Raw genomic sequence first — 25,029 nt, 5'->3', positions numbered from 1 at the left:
ACCTTTTTAGCGAATTAAGCCAAACGTTTACAAACGTTACGAAACGAATCCAAACATTTAAAACGTAATGAAACAAATCCAAACGTTTCAAATGTAACGAAACAAATCCAAACGTTTCACCCTTTTAACGATTTAATCCAAACATTTACAAACATTACGAAAAAAATCTAAACGTTTAAAACGTTACGAAACCAATCAAAACGTTTAAAACGTTACGAAACCAATCCAAACGTTTAAATGTTACAAAACAAATCCAAATGCTTCATGTTTCACCTTTTAGCGATTTAAGCCAAACGTTTACAAATGTTACGAAAAAATCCAAACGTTTCAACTTTTTAGCGATTTAAGCCAGAAGTTTAAGACATTACAAAACCGTTTAAAAAATTAAGAAACAAATCTAAACGTTTCACCTTTTTAGCGATTTAAACCAAATGTTTAAAACGTACGAAACCAATCCAAACGTTTCAAACGTTAAGAAACAATTCCAAATGTTTCACATTTTTAGCGATTTAAGCCAAACGTTTACGAACATTACAAAACAAATCCAAACGTTTCGCCTTTTTAGCGATTTAAGCCAAACATTTACAAACGTTACGAAACAAATCCAAATGTTTCACCTTTTTAGCGATTTAAGCCAAAAGTTTCAAACGTTACAAAACCAATCCAAACGTTTCACCTTTTGAGCGATTTAAGCCAAACATTTAAAACGTTACGAAACCAATCCAAACGCTTACAAACGTTACGAAACAAATAAAAACGTTTACATTTTTAGAAAATTAAGACAAAAGTTTAAAACGTTACGAAACCAATCCAAACGTTTAAAAACGTTACAAAACAAATCCAAACGTTTCACCTTTTTAGCGGTTTAAGCCAAACGTTTACAAACGTTTGACCTTTTTAGTGATTTAAGCCAAATGTTTACAAACGTTACGGAACAAAACCAAACTTTTCACCTTGTTAGCGATTTAAGCCAAACGTTTACAAACGTTACGAAACAAATCCATATGTTTAACTTTTTTAGCAATTTAAGCAAAACGTTTACAAATTTTACGAAACAAAACCAAACGTTTCACCTTTTTAGCGATTAAGCCAAAAGTTTAAAACGTTACGAAAAAATCCAAACGTTGCACCTTTTTAGCGATTTAAACCAAAAGTTTCAAAACGTTACAAAACCAATCAAAATGTTTAAAATGTTACGAAACAAATCCAATTGTTTCACGTTTTTAGCGATTTAAGCACAACGTTTAAAACGTTATGAAACCAATCCAAATGTTTCAATCATTACGAAACAAATCCAAACGTTTCCCATTTTTAGCGATTTAAGCCAGACATTTACAAACGTTACAAATTAAATCCAAACGTGTCACGTTTTTAGCGATTTAAGCCCAAAGCTTAAAACGTTACAAAACCAATCCAAACATTTAAAACTTTACGAAACAAATCCAAACCCTTAATGTCACAACCCAAATTTATGAGTCGCGACCGGCGCTAGGGAATGGGAGTGGTAGCTCCGAAACCCGTAGCAAGCCTAAAACCTGTGTAAATTTTTCGCAAATCAAATCATATTTCATATATCAAAAACATGTGACCCCATTTTACAAAAACATCAGAGTTAAAATGCGTTATACAAATACATAGACAAAAACATCTAGACTACTGCGGACCGCTAGAATGAAAACCTTCTTTTACTTCTTGTGCAAATGACTTTCGAGAATTAAAACTTCGGAAGCTTGACTCTTCAAATCATATCATACTATCCCTGAAAAATGGGAGGAGCAACGGGGTCAGTATAAAACTGAGTGAGTGTCACGACCCATTTTCATGAATCGCGACCGGCGCTAGGGTATGGGTAATGTAGTACCAAAACCCGTAGCTAGCCTTTCAATTAACATATAAACACATAAACCTGCAGAAAACCAATGCTCGGGGGCAACCGAGACTTCAACCTAAATCTAGCAGTTATAATATTCCACAATTAATATAACATGCTTAGCCAATTCCGAGACTAATATAGATTTATCATAAATCAATGTAAGTATTATAATCATGCCAAAGCAATATAACCAGTCGAACCAATCCGACAAAATATACAGTAATAATAAAGACGTCTAGTTACTACTGCGGTCTAAGAATAAAACAGTTTTACAGTTTATCAAAAATAAATGGAACCTCCGAAGAAAAGTAAATGCGGAGATCACCAGACTCTCTCAGATCATAACCCTGGGAAAATTGGGAAAACAACGGGGTCAGATATACTGAGATGAGTTTATACCACTATCTACATTTATTAAGTGGAAAACCTTTTAAAACCGTTTAAAACATTTAATAACGATATTACAGATAATAGTTGGAACCCTAATCCACAATTCTAAATAATAAACATAATCCAATAGGTCTGGTCCCGAGAGCTGAGCTACACCGAGTTACCACTGACCACACTTATACCAGAGTCCCGAGAGCTGAGCTTCACCGAGTTACTCTACTTGGTCCCGAGAGCTATGCTCACACCGAGTTACCACATTACCATAAATACCTTTCCCAGATCATTACCGGTGCGCACGCAGTCCTAATGATGCCCATTAGGTAGCATGTTCCAACTAGAAGCCATAATATAAAACCAGTTCGAAATATACGTACAGTATATATATTTATTATTAAAATAACAATTTACTTAATAAAGCGGTAAATAGTAAGTACAAACTCACTGCTTGCAAATCCACGTGAAAACTTGACAAGCAACTAAACCTGATCCGACTCCGAAGCACGAGCAGTCGACGGGTCTAAGAAAATATATATAATAATTAATATCATCCCCTAACTCTAGAGAGTACTAGACACCACATACGACTAGCACATATATCAATCAAGCCAACGTATAAACCATCATAACGCCATTATACATATATAGTCAAAATGCCAAAGCATAAACTAACGTGGAATAATCATACTTACTCGGACTGTCACCAAAGTCATACAATCAGTTAAGTCAAATTAAGTTCCCACTTTGAAACATGATCCGAAAATCCATTTCAGATAACTTAGTTAAATCCATAAACCAAGTTTAAAACCAACATGGTGAGTCAGCCAAGTTACAACAATTGCAAGGCGTCTTCTCACAAATCGGGCGACCCAAGTCTAACCCGAACCAAAATCCAACCAGAGTAAAACCAGAGTTTAATATTTAGGTCATCTTTTGATAAACTATGAAATCCATTTTGAAAACAAGGAACTCAATAAGAACTCAATAACCAAAATATCATAACGCTCATAAGGTTCTCGACAAAAGTCCTCAATGGGAAAACATGTTCAAACGGCCAACATAAAATATACAATCACCTTAGCATGCCCTCTAACATTAAACATGCCCAATCAAGATTTACAATAATTTATACATCATACTAACACAAGTATGTTAAACTTCTTTTAAATGAACCAAAAAGGATTAAATCATCCATTTAAACGTCAAACTCAGATTTGAAACGATAATCAAATCATGGCAATAACTTGTCTACAGGCATAATCAACACGAATGAGTAAAACACAAACAAAGCAATGCCAACATGTCAAGAACGATACAAAACAGCCCCAACACAATAGTGGGCAGCAACTAGATCATTAAAAACTAATCAACACAACAACAAGGTGAAATCATGCATTATAAGCCATATAATCAACCTATGATTTACCAAGCATGTCAAAAATATACCATTGATTCACACACATAAGATCAGCCCCAAAACATGAATTTCCAGCCATCTATAACAATGCTAAAACAGCAATTTAACAACCAATTAACATACGAAATCAACTAGCACTTGAACCCAACAATTGACATTTAAATCTAAATGTTATAGCATGATAATTCAATCATAAACACCCTATTACAGATTCGGCTAAGCGTTTCAGAGATCAAATCATCCACAATATAGGTACAACACAATAGAACACAATCTATCGAATTAGCACGCGAATCTCTACGCAAAAACTTAAAGGATTGCAACACATACCGTAATGATTCGAGATCGGCGTACGAATCAAAAGGAAACAGTAAATCAATATCCACAATAAGCTGGAAAAAGGTTCGAATAAGTTAAGAGCCGATATACGCGATAAGGAATTGATTAATCGAAGAAAGGAGTATTAGAATCGCTTACCGAATGATTAAACCAAAGGGAATGAAGGAAAATAGAGTATCTCAGATGCTAGGGCGGCTCTAGGGTTTTAGAAAAGTAAAAAATTAGGTTAGATCGAGTTAATGATCTATTTATAGGTCAAAATATCAAATCTGACAGAGGGGCACGATGGGAGGCGCGATGGACCCATCGTGCCTTCCGTCGTGCCTTCCTAAGAAAAATGGAAAAAATGCCTAGGGCACGATGCGAGGCGCGATGGACCCATCGTGCCTTCCATCGTGCCTTCCTCAGCAGCATGAAAATAAGCCTAGGGCACGATGGCAGGCGCGATGGACCCATCGTGCCTTCCATCGTGCCTCCCTGCACAAAGCTATAAAAATACAAAAACTTGCATAAGGCCCAACGGCAACGACAGATCAAACCCAAAGTATAACATGGAACACACGGAGCCCAACGAACACCAAAACCGATCAATACGGTGACGGAACAACGCCGAAACCAAACGGAAAAATACGGGATATCACAGTGAGTTCACCAAATTACACACAATTTCACATAAAGGTTAAAACCGTTGAAACCCCATTTTATATATAGAAAATACTCTTTTAAAATCATATTGCATACCCTGTTTACTTTCCTTCATATCTCTTTGTTTATTTCATAAATCTATATAGTTTATACGTATTTGACAACTTTGATTTCTTATTATGGTATTGATATTTTTCTTTCTCGTTTTGTTGCAATAGTTTTCGATCGAATCTTAAATCTTAGGTTATATCATCATGATTCTAAATCGAATCAAATCATTGGCAAGTCTCTTGTGACTTGATCCTTATGGTTGGGTCTCGAGATAGTTTAACAGAGTTACCTTCAACCATGTGGCACAGTCCCGAGATAGTTCGACCGAGTTACTCATGCCACTACTTAATCCCAAGTTGTGAGTCCCGAGATAGTTCGACCGAGTTACTCACCAGACACAGTTCCCGAGATAGTTCAACCGAGTTACCTTCGTGTCTGCATTCGGACTCTGCACCCTGCAAGTCTTTTGAACTTAACTGTCGATTCATATAATTCTTATTGACATTTAATAGGAGTGTTTGTTCACATTGTGTCTCGATCTTGTTTCGTATAGATTCTCGATGTATCGCACTTACTTTTTATTTCATATGAGTTCCGAGGACTATCATCGAGAATGGATGAGATACAGGTCCCGGGATAATTCTACCGACTTCCACCTTATATCTCAGTTCTTATTATTGAATGTGTCAGAGTACACTTTTCTTATCTCATGTATTTATCATTTCGATGATTTATGTTGGGTTTTTTTGATCCTTGATGGACTATGACATGCACAATACAATCTAAGAGCATACATTTATAACACACGCACAATATGGTATTGATTTCATTTAATAGTACATATTGGAATGTCCTACATTTCTTTACTCTTATATTTTCGACACTTGTGTGTCATTTAAAATCTTTGATTGCATTTCATATTGCTTTACCCTTCCCCGGTATTTTAAGCATTTACGATATTTTTCATTTAATACGTTGTTATCAAGATAACATAATTCGATAAACAAGCATTTTCAAATCATACAATATATATTACTTTTCAATAATATGATATAATATATTCATATAGCTCGTCGTATTAAAATATACGGCTTTATGAATATTAACGAGTAATTTAAAGTGTACTCACCACTTGCTATCCAAATTCTTCAAATAAGCATGACGATATCTCGATCTGTTTGCCTCAAGCATTGTCGATATTCGCTCGTCCGATCTACACAAATATAATAATAGCAAGAATTAATAAAATTCTAGCTATTATTAACTTAACAAAAATTATGTTTCTAGCCAACTTCGGCTATTGAAAACGCTTACTTAAAATAGTCCTACCCCTAAACAAAATTGACATTCTTAAATTTTAGAACATCACCTACAGCTTCTTTTTAGGTCTCGGACCATGAAACGCACCCGAAGGTGTCGAAAATAAGCTCATAAGTTATTTCTTTGGAGTTGTTTACAAGTGCAGGGCAGATTGTACGACAAAATATTCTGTCCAAAATGAACATCTTAGAGTCCGATTCAACAGAAACTCAAACTTAGACAATTATACTTAACATCCTAAAGTTTCCATATCAACAAACGGAACTTGATTTGGACTCATACACCTTGAGATATTGCTCTCGCAATATTGCTGTTTTGCAGAACATTTTCTGCAAAACGTAAACTTGTGCGTATCGACTCAATTCACAACTTATTACGTAACGAGGCTAATCTATCGATACCAAACCATAACTTCAACATAATCGATCCTCTAAACATCAACACCATTTGCAAACACAAGACATAAGTACTGTTCAAGTTTATTTGAACATGAACTACTCCTCAAATCCGAATCCTATGTCCATTTATCATCAAACTTGTATCAAACATTCATCAATCACCAACAAATTACAATCAGCCTTTAATACCTTAAAATCATGCTCAACATTAACATTTGAACCTTACACCATTGATCCTATATTAAGGCCGAAACCCTTAACTCATTTCATATCAAAATTCAACCAATTTATTAATAACACAACACATTTCTATAACCTATGATCATCAACAATCAAACATCACAAACTCTATACCAAAACCTTCATAAACTACATAAATTTCAGAATTTACCTTGAGGTTGGCATGTTTACTTCATGACCGAACCAATTCCTTCCAATAATCACCATCAACACTTCAAATTTTGGCTCCAAACCCTAACCAAGAACAATCTTTCACAAATCATCATAACCAAATCAATTCTCAGCCATAATCATTTTATCTCCTCAATTTTATAGTAAAAACGTCAATTCCTAACTAATAAACATCATCACCATCGAACTTGAAAAAACCGAAATATTACTCTGAAACCCTGACCAAAATTCGAGATCCTTACCTCAAATTGATGCCATAAAGCTGTAGATAATCGCTTCTTCGTTCAGTGGCCGCAAGAATCGCTCAATTTCATTGAGAAATGAAGAAGTTATGGAAGATTGAAATTTGGAGAATTTTAGGAAGAGGAGTTACGGGATTCACTTCTTGTTTGCTGCAATTTTTGTGTTTAATGAATGAATATTCATTTGTGAATGATGATATTAAGTGGACAAAGTATCTCTTTTAGTCCTTGAAGTTGCCACCTCCTTTCGCTTAACTTTCTAACTTTTTTTTCGTCCGATTTAGTCCACTAATCGCTTAATTATTCGATTCTCGATAAATTCCGTATTATTTATTTCCAAATAAGTAATTTTAATTCCATATCTTATAACTTTACTTTCCAATAATTTATTTTAGCAATTTTGCCCAAAAACGCTCAAATTTCCATTTTGAGCTAACTTACACTTTTTCTCACTTTTTCATCCAATTTTCATATTAATGACTATCGATAACCACTTTATCGATACTATTTTCTTATCTTAAGAAAATAGATTAAAACACAACTTTCTCCGGAAGTTTGTGGTTAAAAGTCAACTTTAGTCCTTTAAAGTGGCTAATTTGCATTTTAACCCTTATTCTTAACTAATCGTCAAACTATCTTTTAAAACGATTTCATATACTTATGAAACTTTGACAATCGTTTATTAATAATATTTCACGGACCTTGTCGTGAATATTATTAGCTCTGCCTTTCCAACTTATTTTATTTTATTTCCTTTTTATCTCGATTAAATCCAATTGCTCGCATAATAATTTTCAATTAAAATTATTATTTTACGATAATTTCAATAGACCCGCTTTAGTCTAAGTCCTTATTATCCAATCTTAATCTGATATTCTCGTTCTTAATCTTTACGATTATGCCTCATGGCACTTCACGTAATACCTCAAAATTTAGGTTATTACACTTAACCTTTTTAGCGATTTAAGCCAAACGTTTAAAATGTTACGAAACCAATCAAAACGTTTCAAACATTATGAAACAAATCCAGACATTTCACCTTTTTAGAGATTTAAGCCAGACATTTACAAACGTTACGAAACAAATCCAAACGTTTCACCTTTTTAGCAATTTAAGCCAAACGTTTACAAACGTTACGAAACCAATCCCAACGTTTACAAACGTTACGAAACAAAACCAAATGTTTCCCCCTTTTTGGCGATTTAAGCTAAACATTTACAAACAATACGAAACAAATCCAAACGTTTCACATTTGTAGTAATTTAAGCCAAAACATTTACAAACGTTACGAAATTAATCCAAAAGTTTCAACTTTCTAACGATTTAAGCCAAATGTTTACAAATGATACGAAACAAATCAAAACGTTTCACCTTTTTAGCGATTTAAGCCAAACGTTACAAAACCAAACGTTTCCCCTTTTTAGCGATTTAAGGCAAACGTTTACAAAGGTAACAATACAAAACCAAAAGTTTCACCTTTTTAGCGATTTAAGTCAAACGTTTACAAATGTTACGAAACAAATCCAAATGTTTAAAACGTTACAAAATAAATCCAAACGTTTAAAACGTTACGGAAAAATCCAAACGTTTAATCCTTTAAGCGATTTAATCCAGACGTTTACAAACGTTACAAAATAAATCCAAAGGTCTAAAACGTTATGCAACCAATCCGAACGTTTAAAACGTTACGAAACAAATCCAAACGTTTCATCTTTTTAGCGATTTAAGCCAAACATTTAAAACGTTACGAAACCAATCCAAACGTGTAAAATGTTACGAAACAAATCCAAACGTTTCACGTTTAACCTTTTAAGCAATTTAAGCCAAACGTTTACAAATGTAATGAAACAAATCCAAACGTTTCACCTTTTTAGCGATTTAAGCCAAAAGTTTAAGAAGTTACAAAATCAACAAAACGTTTAAAACGTTACGAAATAAATCCAAACGTTTAGCCTTTTTAGCAATTTCAGCCAAACGTTTCACATTTTTAGCGATTTAAAGGAAACGTTTATAAACGTTGCTAAACAAATCCAATCGTTTCGGCTAATAATCACCCCTGGACCCTCAATTTTAGGGGTACGGGCGCTAAACCCCCTGATGTTTAAAAACGGGCGCTAAACCCCCTAAGCTTTGTGTCGGCGCTCACCATGGCCCTTTTGGACGAAAATACCCTTTGTGCCGTCTTTTATTTGGCGGCTGTCTTTAAAAAAAAAATTGACTGACACCATGTGTCAGTTGACACGTCATCAAAAGACAAAAAAAAATAAAAATACCCAAAACACCCCTAAATATAATATCTGATAAAAAAAACTCAACCCAAAATCCAACCACCTGTTCTAACCCAAACCACCCCAACCCAACCACCTCCGCCACATCACTGCCGGAAAATTTTCCGGTCATCTTCTTCAAGTGAAAGATGACCGGAAAAAAATTTCCGGTCATCCGGGAACAGATCCAGGCAAGGATCTGTTCCAAGAACAGCAGCAAGGATCTGTTCCAAGAACAGATCCCGTCGCAGATCTGTTCCTGGAACAGATCCGCGCCGGATCTGTTCCAAGAACAGATCCTTGCTTAGGGATGACCGGAAAATTTTTCCGGTCATTTTCCGCTCGGAGAAGATGACCGGAAAAATTTTCCGGCAGTGGTAGGGTGGCGGCGGTGGTTGGGTGGGAGTGCTGGTTGGGTTGGTTGTTGTGGTTAATCAAATGGTTAGATTAGATTGGGTTGGTTTGTTTCTTTTTTGTCTTTTTCTAAATTAAAGTAAGGGTATTTTGGGTGTTTGAAATTTTTCAGGTATATTTCTGACGTGTCAGATGATATGGCAGTGTCAGGTTTTTTTTTAAGACTGAGAACTGACTGAAAAAACGGCGCCAGGGGTATTTTCGTCATATTTGGAGCTTAGGGGGTTTTGTGAGCGCCGACACAAAGCTTAGGGGGTTTAGCGCCCGTTTTTAAAAATCAGGGGGTTTAGCGCCCGTACCCCTAAAATTGAGGGTCCATGGGTGATTATTAGCCAATCGTTTCACCTTTTCAGCGATTTAAGCCAAACGTTTACAAATGTTGTGAAACAAATCCAAGCATTTCACATTTTTTAGCGATTTAAGCTAACGTTTAAAACGTTACGAAACCAATCCAACCGTTTACAAACGTTTCACATTTTTAAAACGTTTACAAACGTTTAAAACATTACAAAACCAATCCAAACGTTTTAAACGTTACGAAACAAATCCAAACATTTCACCTTTTTTGCGATTTAAGCTAACGTTTAAAACGTTACGAAACCAATCCTACCGTTTACAAACGTTTCACATTTTTAGCGATTGAAGCCAAAAGTTTAAAACGTTATGAAACCAATCCAAATGTTTAAAACGTTACAAAACAAAACCAAAAGTTTCACCTTTTAAGCGATTTAAGCTAAACATTTACAAACGTTACGAAACAAATTGAAACGTTTCCCCTTTTTAGCGATTCAAGCCAAACGTATACAAACGTTAAGAAACAAAACCAAACGTTTCCCCTTGTTAGCGATTTAGGCCAAATGTTTACAAACGTTACTAAACAAATCCATATGTTTCACATTTTTAGCTATTTAAGCCAATTGTTTACAAACGTTACAAAACAAAACCAAACGTTTTCCCTTTTTAGTGATTTAAGCCAAAAGTTCAAAACATTACGAAACAAACCCAAACTTTTCACCTTTTTAGCGATTTAAGCCAAAAGTTTAAAACGTTACAAAACCAATCAAAACGTTTAAAACGTTACGAAACAAATCCAAACGTTTCACCTTTTTAGCGATTTAAGCCAAACGTTTAAAACGTTATGAAACCAATCCAAACGTTTCAATCGTTGCGAAAGAAATTTAAATGTTTCACATTTTTAGCGATTTAAGCCAAACGTTTACAAACGCTAAGAAACAAATCCAAACATTACACCTTTTTAGCGATTTAAGCCAAACGCTTACAAACGTTACAAAACCAATCCAAATATGAAACAAATCCAAACGTTTCACATTTTTTGTGATTTAAGCCAAATGTTTACAAACGGTACGAAACAAAACCAAACGTTTCACCTTTTTAGTGATTTAAGCCAAACGTTTACAAACTTTACGAAATAAATCGAGACGTTTCGCCTTTTTAGCAAATTAAGCCAAAAGCTTAAAACATTACAAAACCAATCCAAATACGAAACAAATCCAAACGTTTCACCTTTTTCGCGATTTAAGCCAAACGTTTAAAACATAACAAAACCAATCCAAACGTTTACTAACGTTACGAAACAAATCCAAATGTTTCACATCTTTAGCGATTGAAGCCAAACGTTTAAAACGTTACAAAACCAATCCAAACGTTTAAAACGTTACAAAACAAATCCAAAAATTTCACCTTTTTACTGATTAAAGCAAACATTCCACCTTTTTATTGATTTAAACAAAACGTTTACAAATGTTACGAAACTAATCCAAACGTATCACCTTTTTAGCGATTGAATCCAAACGTTTACAAACGTTACGAAACAAAACCAATCATTTCCCCTTGTTAGCGATTTAAGCCAAACGTTTACAAACGTTACGAAACAAATCCATATATTTTACATTTTTAGCAATTTAAGCCAAACGTTTACAAACGCTACGAAACAAATCCAAATGTTTCACCTTTTAAGCGAATTTAAGCCAAAAGTTTAAAAAGTTATGAAACAAATCCAAACGTTTCCCTTTTTTAGCGATTTAAGCCAAATGTTTAAAACGTTACGAAACCAAGCCAAACTTTTAAAACGTTACGAAACAAATCCAAAGGTTTAACTTTTTTAGGGATTTAAGCCAAACGTTTACAAATGTTATGAAAAAAATCCAAACGTTTCACCTTTTTTAGTGATTTAAGCCAAACATTTACAAACATTACGAAACAATACCAAACGTTTCACCCTTTTTATCGATTTAAGCTAAACGTTTACAAACGTTAAAAAATAAATCCAAACGTTTCCCATTTTTAGCGATTTAAGCCAAACATTTACAAACGTTACGAAGCAAATCCAAACGTTTCATATTTTTAGAGATTTAAGCCAAACGTTTACAAACGTTACGAAACAAATCCAAACATTTCACATTTTTAGAGATTTAAGCCAAACGTTTACAAACGTTACAAAACAAATACAAACGTTTCACCTTTTTAGCGATTTGAGCCAAACATTTACAAACGTTACTAAAGAAATCCAAACATTTCTCCTTTTTAGCGATTTAAGCCAAACTATTAAAACGTTACGAAACCAATCCAAATGTTACGAAACAAACCAAACGTTTCCCCTTTTAGCTATTTAAGCCAAAGATTTACAAACGTTGCGAAACCCAATCCAAACGTTTTACCTTCTTAGCGATTTAAGCCAAATGTTTACAAACGTTACGAAACAAAAACAAACGTTTCACCTTTTTTTAGCAATTTAAGCCAAACGTGTAATATCCCTAAAATTTTGAAATAAAAAAATGATGCCACGAGTCCTAAAGTTTCTTAATTTGGACCAAGTAGGTCGGGAAATGGACACCAACATAAGAAATTTAAATATGGACTTAAAAATAATAATGGTCTAAAGAAAAGATTAATGAATAAGGATTTATCGGAAAAGAATTTCCAAAGTTAGTACGACGGTTATTTGGAAATTTGAGTTTAGCTGAAACTTAACCATTTTGAGTTAAAGTGAGCTTTTAGCCACTTTGAGTCAAAGTGGCACTTTAGCCAAAACTTAAGTAAGATAAGTGATTAAACTTATTATTTGGAAATAAATAATACGGGGTTGATCGGACCTAAAAGGTTTAGCGTTCGACGAACGAAAACGAACAAGTTTTAAGTTAGAAATCGAAACGGTTTCAGTAGATTTCTTTAAGGACTAAAGCAGACTTTTGCCATAAATATATAAAAAAAATGAATGGAGTTCTAAACTCAGCAATTCATTCTATTTCAGCAAGCAAAATCCCGCAACCCTTTCTTCCCCCTTTGAAGTTCATACAATACATCTTCAGATCATCATATCTTTCTCAATTCTTAACGGAATTGAGCGATTCTCGCGGCCGAGAAAAGAATCCTATATTTGATTATGGAATCAATTTTAGGTAAGGATGAGTGTTTATGGTTAGTTATTCAGTGTTTCAGTTCGGTTTTGAGATTGAATTTTGGGAAATTTTGTTTAAATGATTAGGTGATGTGTTCTTGAGTTTATTTGGAGCAAAGTGATAGTGATTTGGAGGCCAAGATCATTCGGCCATGAAGTGTTCATGAAGGGTAAGAATTTATGAAATCATAGGCTTTTGAATTGATGTGTTTTATTGATGAATTACCTATGGGTTTGGGTTATGATCATGAACATAAGGTGTTTGATAGTTTGATTAAGTTAAATAAGGATTTGAGTTATATGTTTGGCTATGAATGTTTTGAAGTATCTGGCCATGACCCTAAACCATTGATACATGTCTATTGGTGAGTTTTAGACATTGATTTGGTGATGAATTAGCTGAATTAGAATATAATTGAGCTAAGTTTGAAGGAATAAAAAACTTGATGATATTTTTGCTAAGTCAATATCTCGAGTTATAGAGCTCCGAATTAAGTTCCCTTTATTGGTACGGAAACTTAAAAGTGTCGCCTAAATATGTTTAGGTTTAGATTTTGGCTATATCGGACTCTAAGTTGTCCAAAAAGAGCAGAACATTAAGTTGTGCGTAACAGTTCTGAAAATTAGGATAGCCGAAGATGTTAACTTAAGGGCTAGTTTCCGACATCTTCGGGTTCTAGACTTAGTATGAGACCTAAACGAAAGTCGAAGAGGGAATTCTAAACTTTAAGAATGTCGGTCTCGTTTAGAGGTCGAACTATTCTAAAGTTAGCAAACATAGTCGACTACTGGGTCGATAACAAGACAAGTTATGAACTTGTTCATTCCGAGTCTAAGTATCTATTGAGCTAGAATCTCACTCGAGATTTATTTGATAAATATCCTAGGTCTGATAAGGCGACCTACTAGCAGACAAGGAGCTCAGGGAGCTTACGCTATAATAAGCGAAGGTTTTGGATAAGCAAGTTGTTAGTATATTTTACTTACTCGCATTATCGTAATTAAACTTATGTTATATACTATATGATTAGTATTCCAATGCATCACATAATTTTTTTGGATTGGATTGTTGAATTGAATTGTTTGAATTAAATTGGTTTGGATTGTATTGTTTTGGATTGAATTTTTTGGATTAAATTGGTTTGGATTGGATTGTTTTGGATTGAATTATTATTTTAATATTCAATATGTGAAGATTTAATGTTTTTAAAATGAGTTATTAATATGTTTTGGAATATGTCTGAAAGGTGTTTAGCTAAATATTGTTTATAATAAAAGTGGTGTTAATTTGATTCTATATGATTTTTTTATTGTTGTAAAAGCTTTTATGCTCTTGATATATTAATTCATTGTTGATAAATGTGTTATGCCTTTTTGGCTATTGGATCATCATTTGATTTGGTAAATGATGCATTAAAGTGTTTGTTGTTGAAATTGTTTTGAGATATGGTTTTGTGGCCAAATGGTTATTTTGGTTGTGCTTAAATGGCTTGTAATTTATATTGGTGATATGCCACTCAGTAATGATGTATGTGAGAGGTGCTGAGTTGTGATATGCACCTGTGATTATGTGCTGAGATAGAGATATGCACATGGGAGAATATTTTGTTAGGTGTCAAGGCGCATGACACTGGGCTAAGTACTGAATGATGGTCGGTGAAAATATAAGGGCCGAGCCTGCTAATGAAGTAGAAGGGTTAGCCGTCAGGTTGCCTAGAAAGAGTTTGGCTAGGCTGTAAGCCAGTGTTATGCTCCTGGTTACATACCTAAGGTTTGGTGAATTATTACAGAGATGGATATCACAATTATTGATATGATGTTCATGTTATTATGAGTTTTATAGATGTTTAGAATACTGAATATGCCTTCTTTATTTCTGTTGATTACGATTGTAGATCGTTTATAAGTGAATATTATAGTTACTCATGTCACAGCTAGAACCTTTGGTTGGGTGTGTATGTGAGGTAAAGTGAAAATAAGTATGATTTATGAATTAGAGATTTATCCAGTCTTGTAGTGGAGTAAAAGTATATATATATGAAAGGATTGTGTTTTCATAAAACGTTTTCATAACGCGATGCTATTTTGATAATAGGGTACGTAACGTATAACTCACTCAGTCTCGACTGAGCCTCCAACAGTGTATGTTGCAGGTGTATGGTCTATGATACGACGGACTTCTACCTTAGTTCCAGAAGTCCTTATGCACATGAAGAAGGAGTTAATCAGTAGAGCTGCAGTAGGATCGAGTCATAGCATATGTATGTTTGTTTGTTAAACGGTTTTCATGTATGATATAACTCTGATTTGTAAAAGTGTTTTGAGACTTCTACTATAAAACCGTTTGTTTTGTTTTGGAATGGGTTGTGCTAGGATGTGGGACATCTCATGGTAAGATCCAAGTTACTATGGAACGTTTTCTGTTTTGAAACAGACGTTTGTATACGTGAAAGCTCAAGGAGCTTTTAATGAAAAAGATTTGTTTATGAATGGACGTTAGATTTTTGGAAATGATTGTATATGCAAAAAAGAATTTTAGGTGTTTTTAAAAGCTTGCTACGGGTTTTGGAACCACCATTCCTATTCCCTAGCGCTAGTCGCGGCTCAAGATTTCGGATCGTGACAAAGTTGGTATCAAAGTAATGTTTAGATTCACAGTCATTGCTCGTATGTCAATTGTGTTTATTCATACCTAGGTTGATGTTGTCACTAGGTTAAACTAAGAACTACTGCAGCTATAGTATTCAAGCCATGTCTCCTTACGTATTCTTAGGTCTCACAGGTTCTCAGCCATCCCTTTTGGGATATAAGACTGTAATATGCGTGTGCTTGTGGTCTAGACGATTCGACATCGATGCTTGAATAGCAGTCATAAAATAACGTTGAGTATATTCGGAGTCATTTGACAATAGTACGAGGACGATCTGTGGAAGAAGTACGAATGCAAGGAAGCACAGTGATATGGGGAATTCTTACTGGTTACAGAGTCTAGGATCCGGAAGAAACTTACAAAAAAAAACTAAATGGTATGACCTATTATGGTCATTCATTTAAATGATTTGGAAAACATAATTGTGCCTAGACATGAGACGCCATTACCTAATGCACAATTATGCAGATGTTTAAGAATGAACTTTAAACAAATCATTTTGAAAGTGTACACACAAATGATTGAAATATTTTGAAAATATTTGTTTTTATTGTAAGTATACCTAGAATAGAACTCTGTAACAATAGTAAATACTCGAGATTAAGTAGTAAGTGAATCTCGAGAAGGCAACAAAAGCATATAAGAATGGAAGTTGGAGAACATGATTGGGACTACGAATCACACAACTAGTTGTAGTTAAGCAAACTACAACTTGTGTAGGATCGAGATGTACATCCAAGCTACGATGAGCTACATATAGGAACATCTTTCGACAAAATGTCTAGAGCATTGTACCCTGATAATTTAGGCACGTAAGAAGAAAGGATAGAACCTGCTGATTAAGCTGAGATTAAAATGTTAGGAATACACAACTTCTCACTAGCGATTAGTATAACCTGAGTTAAGGAAAACTCAAGGTAAGCGTAAGATACACGATTCTAGGTATAGTAGATGAATATGGATGAGATGAGTTTCAAATGATGCCTGAAAGCTGACAGGGTATAGGGAAACCCTAATATCTATTAATTAAACCGTTGGATCAGATTAGTTTTGGAATATGATATTCCTAAGATAGGCACCTAAAGGTTAACCGTTGTGATTATCGAACGGATAACCAAAGGACAAATGTTTTTGAAGGTAATGGTGGAAAACTTGCGTAAACTTCGGCAGTAAACCAAAAGTGAAAGTGATGATAATATGACAGATATAGTTTAATTAACCTAGGACTATCAATGTAAGCTCCATCTATAGGTATGTGAAAGTTAGAAATGTTGCGAAACAGCGATTTCAACCTTTTGAAAGAGATTCCGACGACCGGGCATAGAAACTGTAAAGTTTTGGGCTAGTAGATGCAGAATACACATGTAAAGAAGATGTATTTGATAGTCGGGCAAGAAAAGTGTGAAGTATGGTCGACCAAAAATTGAAAATGGGAAAGAAATGTTTTGTTTTTATATGAAATGTTTTGAAAACGGAGCGAGAAGTTAATAGTCAGTTAATTAAATAAGAGTAACGGCAATAGAGCCTGTGAAGGTAGTAATTGTTTGAGCAAAGTAAATCACCTCGAGAGTAAGAGGTGGACAACGACATCGTAGTATATGATTGGAAACATCGATACCAAGGAGTGTGATCTATGCAAATGATGGGCAGGATGATGTGAACTCGCAATATGTGAACACGTAAGCCGTAAGAGGAACATAAGTATAGATTGAGAACACTTAGGAAAGAAAACAACAAGGATAGTCGATGAGGCTAGTAAGCAATAAGATAGTGAATGACGTAATGGAATAGAAGGGAGAGACTCGAGAAAGGATTGAGCTACAACACGAAGTTGTTGTTGTAAAGGATGAAATGAGAAATGATTATGAGGTATACCTAAAAGGAATAAGACCTTGAAGTAAGACACCTATAGGAAGGCATTCAAGCATAAGGGAGTATAGGAACTAAAGATGGACAAAGGATGTTAAGAGATCGACTAAGATAGTCGATATGAAGAAGGTCTAAACGACCTAAGTATATGAAGTAACACTCGATAAAGCTAATCGAGGAAAGTAAACGAGAGCGTTACTTAGAAAGTAATCAAAGGAGTCAACTTCTATGTAATTATAAGACACATAGAAGTAAGGGAGATAGAGTTGGCACGAGTATAAGTCCAACTTAATAATGAATACGATGTCAGCAAGGATATGATAGATGAATGTACGCACAACTAAGAGTGCAATCTATGAGTAAGGTCAAAAGAAACAACCTTTGACCTTATGTCAAGGGTAAGGTTGGAGATGTTGGGATGATTGAGAAATGTGGTAAGATAAAGATAAGGATATCACTGGACATTGGTAAGGGATACTTCAAGTCCAATGAAAGATAGTTGAAATCAAAGGATTATGGACTAAGGTATATTGTGGAAAAGGACTCGATACATATCGAGCAATGCCAAGCAGGCATTCAACTTCATTAGGTTCAGGAAACCATGAAGTATATGATTAGTAGTAAAGGAAAAGACATTACTAACTAACATAAGCGATGAGTAAAGCTATTGGAGGAAGAGCCGTGTAAGTCTTAACTATTAAGACAACAATTAAGAAATGAGTGATCAGAGTGTCTCAGTGAAAGCGAAAGAGGAAAAAACAATCATATATGTAATTTGATGTGATTTGATATGATTGGATGTGATTGACACGAGGAAGGGTATATGTGATTTGATGTGATTGGATGAGGTTGAATACGAGAAAGAGGAGAAACGTCAAGGAAAATGACGTCGGAGATCGATAAACTCAAAAGTCCGTAGAAAGCAAAGGATTAAAGGACATGAGAACAAGGAGTGTGTGTTAAGAAATAACATATTACGAGATAAGATCTAAGGCAGAATAAGCCTCGAGATAAGGTGAAGGATTAAACTTATACTCGATAGGAAGGGAGAAGTACAAATGAGTACTTAAAGGTATTTAAGAAGATATCGAAAGAAGTTCGACTCTAAACAAAAGATGTTGACAAGAGGTTAAGATATAGGAACGTGGAAAGTATTTCACATAAAGACTATCTGAATTCTTAGTTCATAGACTCTGACGGCAGTCTATGCAAATAGATAAAGATAGTCTGACGAAGCAATTTATAGGTTGATTTTCGATACCTTCGGTATCAATTTCAACCCGAAGTTCAAATGAAAGTGAAAAGGTATTGTGAACTATACGAATACCAATTTTGTATGGTGAAAAAATGCTTTTAAATGAGCAATTTGGGTAGCTAAAGTGAGCTAGAAAGACAGCTTTAAGACCAAGTTTAAGAAAACTTGAAAGGTATGAATCAAGTTTATGCCTAAAGTCATAAGGCATAAATCAAAGTGGGTATCAAGGGATCATATTCCTTATAGTTTTCAGGATACGAACGAGGGATAAAGATGGGCGACTACGAACGATAAGGAAGTGAAAGGATACGAGCCTATTAAGGCTAAAAGTTAGTAAACGACGGGATTAAAATCCCAACGCGACAATACATGTTGTCCTATCATTACGAGAACCGTATACGGACCAGCTAAGCACGAACTAGGAAAGTTCATAAAGAGATTGGTCATCTCTTTTACAATGGACATTGAATATCAATGCACGAGTAAGCATTATACAAAGGAACGTAGTCTAAGACAAACAATCTAGAAAGATGTTTGCAACTACCATAAGGTAAAATGAAAGACGGGATAACAAAGACAGTTATCCAAGATCACAAACACTGAAAGATAAGAGATACACCTAGGAAAGGTGTAGTCCAAATGGGATATAAGGGGTATAACGTTGTACCCAAGGTATGGACTACCATACAAGATAAGCGAAAGATGTGAATAAGAAGTTCAAAGTCGGAATCAGACTTCTCTTCTGTGATACAACCATACACAGTAGAAGTGAATAAGAACAGATATACGAGAAAGAGCTAAGTAAAGATTGTCGATATACGGACATGAAACCTATGAACCAACGAGGTTCCGACAATAAGAGTTCATTAGAAGAACCACCCTAGTAAGAAGGGTGTAAGTGAATAGTAGAAATGAATATGCGACAAGGATACGCATGCTAGTTTATTTAGGTAACTGGCAATGGTTTGAATTCGAGGACGAATTCATTATAAGGTGGGATGAATTTAATATCCCCAAAATTTTGAATTAAGAAAATTATGCCACGAGTTCTAAAGTTTCTTAATTTGGACCAAATAGGTCGGGAAATGGACACCGACATAAAAAATTTAAATATGGACTTAAAAATAATAATGGTCTAAACAAAAGATTGTTATTATTTTAACGAATAAGTATTTATCAGAAAAGGATTTCCGAAAGTTAGTACGACGGTTATTTGGAAATTTGAGTTTAACTGAAACTTAACCGTTTTGAGTTAAGTAAGATAAGTGATTAATTTTATTTATTTGGAAATAAATAATATGGGGTTGATCAGACCTAAAAGGTTTAGCGTTGGACGGATGAAACAGACAAGTTTTAAGTTAGAAATCGAAACGGTTTGAGTCGATTTCTTTAAGGACTAAAGGAGACCTTTTGCCATAAATATATAAGGAAAATGAATTGAGTTTTAAAATCAGCAATTCATTCTATTTCAGCTAGCAAAATCCCGCAACCGTTTCTTCCCCCTTTGAAGTTCATACCAAATAAAATCATTATATCTTTCTCAATTCTTAACGGAATTGAGTGATTCTCGTGGCCACAGAACGAGAAAAGGATCCTCTATTTTATTGTGGAATCAATTTGAGGTAAGGATGAGTTTTTATGGTTAGGTTATTCAGTGTTTCAGTTCGGTTTTGAGATTGAATTTTGGGAATTTTTGTTTAAATGATTAGGTGATGTGTTCTTGAGTTTATTTGGAGCAAAGGGATAGTAATTTGGAGGCCAAGATCATTAGGCCATGAAGTGTTCATGAAGGGTAAGAAATTCTGAAATCATAGGCTTTTGAATTGATGTGTTTTATTGATGAATTACCTATGGGTTTGGGTTATGATCATGAACATAAGGTGTTTGATAGTTTGATTAAGTTAAATAAGGATTTGAGTTATATGTTTGGCTATGAATGGTTTGAAGTATCCGTCCATGACCCTAAACCATTGATACATGTATGTTGATGAGTTTTAGACATTGATTTGGTGATGAATTAGCTGAATTAGAATAGAATTGAGCTAAGTTTGAAGGAATAAAAAGCTTGATGATATTTTTGCTAAGTCAATATCTCGAGTTATAGAGCTTCAAATTAAGTTTCCTTTGTTGGTACGGAAACTTAAGAGTGTCGCCTAAATATGTTTAGGTTTAGGTTTTGGCTAATTCGGACTCTAAGTTGTCCAAAAAGAGCAGAACATTAAGTTGTAACAGTTCTGAAAATTAGGATAGCCGAAGTTGTTAACTTAAGGGCTAGTTTCAGACATCTTCGGGTGCTAGACTTAGTCTGAGTCCTAAACGAAAGTCGAAGAGGGCATTCTGAACTTTAAGAACGTCGGTCTCGTTTAGAGGTCGGACTATTCTACGGTTAGCAAACATAGTCGACTACGGGGTCGATAATGCGACAAGTTATGAACTTGTTCATTCTCGAGTCTAAGTATCTATTGAGCTAGAATCTCACTCGAGATTTATTTGATAAGGCGACCTACTAGCAGACAAGGAGCTCAGGGAGCTTACGCTATAATAAGCGAAGGTTTTGGATAAGCAAGTTGTGAGTATATTTTACTTACTCGCATTATCGTAATTAAACTTATGTTATATACATTATGATTAGAATTCCAATGCATCCCATAATTGGTTTGAATTGCATTGTTTTGAATTGAATTGGTTGGATTAAATTAGTTTGAATTGTATTGTTTTGGATTGAATTGTTTGAATTAAATTGGTTTGGATTCGATTGTTTTTGATTGAATTATTATTTTAATATTCAATACGTGAAGATTTAAGGGATGATGAAAAAAATACCTAAAATTTTAAAAATATTTACAAAAGTACCTGTAAACGTTTTTTATTTACAAAAATATCAACTGATTTAAAATTAATTACAAAACTATCAAAAACTGAAAATTATTTACAAAAGTACGATGTGTATAATATCGGTATAATTATGGTATAATTTCGGTATATTAAAACTATAAATCAGAGAATTTAAAAATAGTATTTGGTTTACTATTGGTATAATTTTAGATATTTTTGGTATATCGATAATAATTTTTTATATATAATTTTTAGTTGATAACATGTTATATGTATTTTTCACTATAGTTGGTAATGAACTAGAGAATTTATATATTTTTGGTATAATTTTAATATATTGTGAGTTTAATTTTTAGTATATGATGTGGTGTAATGTTGGTGTAATTTTTATCTAATAATAAAATTTCTGTATATTTTGATGTGTATACTCTTGGTATACTGTTGATATAATTTTGGTATATTATTAATTTAATTTTTAGTATACGATTTGATATAATTTTGATAAATTTTTATTTAAGATTAATAAAATCTCAGTATGCATAATATTGTATAATGTTGGTATAATGTTGATATAATGTTAGTTTATTTATATACTGACATTATACCAACATTATACACCGTATATTTGTAATTATTTTTTATTTTTTGGTAATTTTGTAATTATTTTTAAATCAACTAGGATTTTTGTAAATGAAAAAATCAATATTGAGTGGAAGATTTTGAATATAAAATATTTTGTGTATTGAAAGATTTTATACCCCGTGAGTTTAATTTTGAGCATAACTAACAATCCGCTCGAGATGTATGGATCGTAGTGATATCTGGTTGTATACGAGGTCATAGTTAATTGATGGAATAATTTTGTGAATTTGAGTTTGATTGGATATGTGAATTGGTTGATTCGAGAATTGAGGATCGCGGTTAATAGGTTTCGACAACCAAGATTGGTTGATCGATTTTGTTGATTGATGGTATTATTGTAATGATTGGATATCGATCGGATCAGTGGTTGAACCCTTAGTGTGGGCGACAAAATTGTAAGCTGTGTAATATAAGTGAGATACAGTAGATGTTCAGTTTAGTTGTGGCGTTATATTCCTGAATGATTGTAGAAATCATTATGATTGAGATTGTTTACTACTAATCTGGAGATTTTGTTATCAAGAAAAAGGCTTCCTTTTGTATTCAAAATAAAAATACATTTACTGTTGAAAAACCATCGGTTTTGTAAACCCTTGAAATTTTTTAAAATATTCGCATTTTGAATTCGAAATATTCCCTTACTTTAAATACGTTTGTAAATTTATGAAACAGTTCAACTGACAAATTTACGTTATCTTTAAACCAACATTGCTAAAATAAGTTTATCCCTTTTTCGAAAGTACACAAACCGTGGAAAAAAATTATTCGCATTGAAATACACATTGGTATTTTAAACATCCAAAATCTAAATCGTTTCCAAATTTTTCTCTTAAACAAAAACATAATTTAAAAAAATCGTTCAACCGAAAAATTCATTATTTCTTTCGAATCAAATTTGACAAAACTTTTCCCTTTTCTCAGAAGGGTAAAATTTAAAATGTAAATCTCTCTATACATGATAATACCTCTATATCAATATACCAAATTAATTGGGAAAAATCTAATCGGAAAAGATAAAGTCTCTTTTTAAAGAAAACGTAGTGTATACACACACATGAGTATAACCAATATCCTTAATCCACAAATCGGAAATTCACAAATCGGAAATTAACACGAAAATTTCCTAATCTGAATTTAACTATACACCGCACTTGACACAAATATATTTCGAGCGCAACCTCAAATTTATTCTTACTTTCTATTAAACATAACATTCCGACAATACAGACTAATCCATTACAACGTAATCGTCCAATATCCATCACCATCATCACAGAGTATTTATCTAGCTACCTTTCGGTAACAGTTTCAAAATCATTTGAAATCCAACAACTTTATAAATAAATTTATCACAATATGACTCGCGAGCTCGTTTCTAAACATCTCTCTCAAAACACTTTATCGAAATCCATTTTACATAATTGTGCGCTAGGGTGATGACATCTCTCATCCCCAAAGAGTTGCATCGAACCCTAATTATTTCTATGCACGTGATGCATGTACTATTATGCATGTATCAATTATTGATTTATCTTTTATTTAGTGAACATACTTAGTGCTCAATGCAATCCTATTCGTGACATTCAAAATGCATGTTCATGATATGTCTGAGCACAATTACGTGTTGAAAATATTTCAAATATTTTAACAAATCAACCTTTAAAATCAAATTCTCAATAAATATTTGTTAAACGTTACACTCTGTGAGATGCGCACTCAATAACCCCAAAATATTTCTCAAATTCTGTACTAGCAATCTACCAACATTCGATGCTATATAATAACTCAACCTAATAACTTCCTGACAGCTCTTCCGTATAAAGTATCCAACTAACCTTAACCAACTGACACTATACTCCAGAAAACAACACATCATATATGTTCCTACAGATCTAACCGTCAGTTTCCGCATCGCATCATTAACTGATGTAAACACCAGTGTATTACTACACCGATCTATCTTATCGGGTCAAGATTTTCAATATCTGTTCTAGAATAATCAGAAATCATCAACCATTTCAATGAAACACTTCTTTTGTCTTTTTTGTTATCGAAACCCAAAGATTTCGACCCACGACCCATACATTAAGGTAAGACAACCTTGACCACGTGAATAAAACATCTCACGTGCTACTCGACACGAAGAGACAACATAAACAATCAACTTAGTCCAACAGACAAGCGAGTTATACCATGAATTTTATTACCAACATATCACGAATTCTAAAAAACACAAATCACCCAAGCATGCCACTGAACACAATTATCCCAAACCTACTTAAAAGACAAAATCAGGACATGCCACAACAAGCTTTGAAATTTTTCGAACAAAATCATTATGTAATATATAACCTTTCAAGAATACACTTAAAAATTTATTTTGAAATCTTAAAGTCAAATACGAAAACTTCCATATTTTGTTGAGCCACACAGTTAAAACAAAATCGGTTTCCAAAAAAAAATCTTCTTATTAATCCATTGCTTAAAAGAATATACTCAAGTATTTCAATCCATAAAATCATCGAGTTAGCCGAGTCATTACAACTATCAAGCTCAACTCCTAAATTTGGGTGACCCAAGTAGAACCCAAAACAAC

The 25,029-nt window shown here is 33.8% G+C and overlaps 2 long non-coding RNA genes across 2 annotated transcripts; both read right to left on the bottom strand.

Moving 5' to 3' along the window:
- Positions 1-1,462: 1,462 nt before the first annotated feature.
- On the bottom strand, positions 1,463-7,239 carry LOC130015719 (uncharacterized). The gene is made up of 3 exons (XR_008791052.1): positions 6,822-7,239; positions 5,842-5,925; positions 1,463-1,759 (listed from the first exon to the last, which is right to left on the bottom strand). It is a non-coding gene; the product is annotated as an uncharacterized LOC130015719 (long non-coding RNA).
- Positions 1,998-3,283, bottom strand: LOC126653599 (uncharacterized). Its single transcript, XR_007632275.2, has 2 exons — positions 2,706-3,283; positions 1,998-2,220 (listed from the first exon to the last, which is right to left on the bottom strand). It is a non-coding gene; the product is annotated as an uncharacterized LOC126653599 (long non-coding RNA).
- Positions 7,240-25,029: the final 17,790 nt, after the last annotated feature.

Source organism: Mercurialis annua, linkage group LG6 (assembly GCF_937616625.2).
Source record: "Mercurialis annua linkage group LG6, ddMerAnnu1.2, whole genome shotgun sequence".
NCBI classification, from domain to species: domain Eukaryota; kingdom Viridiplantae; phylum Streptophyta; class Magnoliopsida; order Malpighiales; family Euphorbiaceae; genus Mercurialis; species Mercurialis annua.
Note: the sequence above shows the minus strand (reverse complement) of the source record. Positions and strands in the feature narration are given on the sequence as shown.